Source organism: Gopherus evgoodei, unplaced genomic scaffold (assembly GCF_007399415.2).
Source record: "Gopherus evgoodei ecotype Sinaloan lineage unplaced genomic scaffold, rGopEvg1_v1.p scaffold_40_arrow_ctg1, whole genome shotgun sequence".
In the NCBI taxonomy this organism is placed as follows: Eukaryota; Metazoa; Chordata; order Testudines; family Testudinidae; genus Gopherus; species Gopherus evgoodei.
Genome location: NW_022060061.1, coordinates 1,322,784 through 1,326,361, shown reverse-complemented (window position 1 = coordinate 1,326,361; position 3,578 = coordinate 1,322,784).

The window sequence follows — 3,578 nt, the reverse complement described above, 5'->3', positions numbered from 1 at the left end:
ACGGTGGGATCGGGGGGCGGGGACTCCGCCGATATCCCCGCCCCCCGCGAGGCTCGAGGGCCAGTCACACAAGCGGATCACTCTGAGTGACAACGACATACAGCCAATCCCGATAAGGAAGGAGCCGGTTTACATGACTGGCCTATTAAAGGAACAGGAGGTAGGTGTTAAAACTGAGTGACAGAGGACTCATCCAATCGCACAGAGAAAGGTCCCTGAGTTTGCTCTGTTATTGGAGGACAAGTAGGCGATATCCACATTGATTGATACGCGATTAAGCCAATCAGAGATGAAATATAACTCATTTTTGGATTCCCATTGGAGAAGATTAAGGATGGGCTGATATTATAATTGATTGACATTTTTATAGACCAATAAAAAATGACAAATGCCCAGGCACGGTCTATACGGCACACCTATTGAAGGATGAAAAGGCAGGAGCGAATTTCATTGACAGGCATTTGAGCCATTCACAGGGAAGGGATTCTACACGCTACTTCGTTATTGGAAGGTGCAATGCACGGAGGTTCTTATTAATGAGTGACACGTACGTAAACCAATCAAAAACGTAGAGTGTCCAAGGTATCTCCTTATTGGTGGGTGAATGGGGGTGGGTCTAATTTTGATCGATAGGTAGCTAAGGCAATAAAAAGTAATACATCCCATATACCTCCCTATTGGAGGATGATTCAATGAGTCCAGAATTTGATTGGTTCATATTCTGTCAATCATCCATCTTCTCTCTGCCTATTTGGAAATCCATTGCATCAAGGTGGGGCGATAGATGATGGACAGGACTCTGGACCTATAGAAGGAAGGGAATCGTATGTTAACCCAATGGCTTTGGGGAAGCAAGACAGGTGGGACTTTGAAGGGAATAAGGTGGACATTGATTGAAGCTCTGGGCAGATTGACAGCTACATTGGCCAATCACATTGAAAGAGAGTCAGGCGATACCAGCTTCTATGGGGGGGTAACAGGTTAGAGAGCTCTTTACCCATAATCCTTTGGGTGTGTGGTTTGGTTTTTTTTCCCTGGGCGTGAGCCACGTGAGCTTTCTGGGATGATTAGCCAGGGTATGGTCTGTGCCTCAATGGGGCTGCCCATTCTGGCCTGTGACCTTTGCCCCCTACCTGAGCCTGTGACCTCTGACCCAGCTGTGAGGCCGTGACCTTTGCTCCCCACCCCAAAGGCAGGGATTTCCGGCTCCCCTCACCCCCCCAGCTTGCACCCCTGTCCCGGTGCGTGTCGCCCCATGGATGGAGGCTCTGACCTCTGCCCCGTGCTCGTAGGGTGGCCCCCTGCTCCCAAGCTACAGAATCTAGGACTGGAAAGCACCTCGAGAGGCATCTGGTCCAGCCCCCTGCACTCAGGGCAGGACTAAGTATTGTCTAGACCATCCCTGACAGGGGATTGTCCCACCTGCTCTTAAAAATCCCCCACGGTGGAGACTCCACAACCTCCCTGGGCAATTTATTCCAGGGCTTAACCACCTCAACAGGAAGTTTTTGTTAATGTCCAACCTAAACCACCCTTGCTGCAATTTCAGCCCATTGCTTCTTGTCCTGGCCTCAGAGGTTAAGAAGAACAGTTTTCCTCCCTCCACCTTGTAACCTTTTATGTACCTGAAAACTGTTCTCATGTCCTCTCTCAGTCTTCTCCTCTCCAGACTAAATAAACCCAATTTTTTTCAATCTTCCCTCATTGCTCGTGTTTTCTAGACCTTTAATCATTTTTTTTGCTCTTCTCTGGACTTTCTCCAATTTGTCCACATCTTTCCTGAAATGTGGTGCCCAGAACTGGACACAATACTCCAGCTGAGGCGTAATCAGCACAGAGTAGAGCGGAAGAATTACTTCTTGTGTCTTGCTTACAACACTCCTGCTGATACAGCCCAGAATGATGTTTGCTTTTTTTGCAACAGCGTTACACTGTTTAGCCTGTGATCCACTGTGACCCTCAGATCCCTTTCCGCAGTGCTCCTTCCTAGGCAGTCATTTCCCATTTTGAATGTATGCAACTGATTGTTCCTTCGTAAGTGAAGAATTTTGCATTTGTCCTATTGAATTTCATCCTATTTACTTCAGACCATTTCTCCAGTTTGAATTTTAATCCTATCCTCCAAAGCACTTGCAGCTCCTACCAGCTTGGTATCGTCTGCAAACTTTGTAAGTGTACTCTGTATGCCATTATACAAATCATCTATGAGGATATTGACCAGAACTGGACCCAGAACCAAACCCTGCAGGACCCCACTAGTTATGCCCTTCCAGCATGACTGTGAACCACTGATAACTACTCTCTGGGAACAATTTTCCAACCAGTTATGCACCCACCTTATAGTAGCTCCATCTAGATTGTATTTCCCTAGTTTGTTTATGAGAAGATCACGCAAAACAGTATCAAAAGCCTTACTAAAGTCATGATATACCACATCTACCACTTCTCCCCTAACCACAACGCTTGTTACCCTGTTAAAGAAAGCTATCAGGTTGGTGTGACATTATTTGTTCTTGACAAATCCATGCTGTCTGTTATTTATCTCCTTATTATCTTCTAGGTGTTTGCAAATTGATTGCTTAATTATTTGCTCCATTATCTTTCCGGGTACAGAATTTAAGCTGACTGGTCTGTAATTCCCCGAGTTGTCCTTATTTCCCTTTTTATAGATGGGCACTAGATTTGCCCTTTTTCTAGTCTTCTGGAATCTCTCCCATCTTCCATGACTTCTCAAAGATAATCGCTAATGGCTCAGATATCTCTTTAGTCAGCTCCTTGAGTATTCTAGGATGCATTTCATCAGACCCTGGTGATTTGAAGACATCTAACTTGTGTAAGTAATTTTTTACTTGTTCTTTCCCTATTTTAGATGCTGATCCTACCTCATTTTCACTGGCACTCACTATGTTAGATGTGCAATCGCCACCAACCTTCTTGGTGAAAACAGAAACAAAGACGTCATTAAGCACCTCTGCCATTTCCACATTTTCTGTTATTGTCTTTCCCCCTCATTGAGTAACAGGCCTACTCTGTCCTTGGTCTTCCTCTTGCTTCTAACGTACTTGTAGAATGTTTTCTTGTTTCCTTTTATGTCCCTACCTAGTTTGATCTCGTTTTGTGCCTTGGCTTTTCTAATTTTGTCCTTACATACTTGTGTCATTTGTTTATATTCATCCTTTGTAATTTGTCCGAGTTTCCACTTTTTGTAGGACTCTTTTTTGAGTTTCAAATCATTGAAGATCTCCTGGTTAAGCCAGGTTGATCTCTTGCCATACTTCCTATCTTTCCTATGCAGGAGGGTAGTTTGCTCTTGTGCCCTTAATAAAGTCTCTTTGAAAAACTGACGTCTTCAATTGTTTTTCCCCTTAGACTTGCTTCCCATGGGATTTGACCTCTGACCTCATGGTTGTCGTCGTCCCCCCTTCCCGGCTGTACCTCTGCCCTCTATAGTTGTCACTCCCCCACCTGAGGCAATGACCTCTCACCTCATGGTTGTTGGCACTCCCCAACCTCTGCCCCAAAGAAAGGCACAATAACCCTCTGCTCCGTTGGGGGTTTCTAGCCCTTCTTCCTAGACA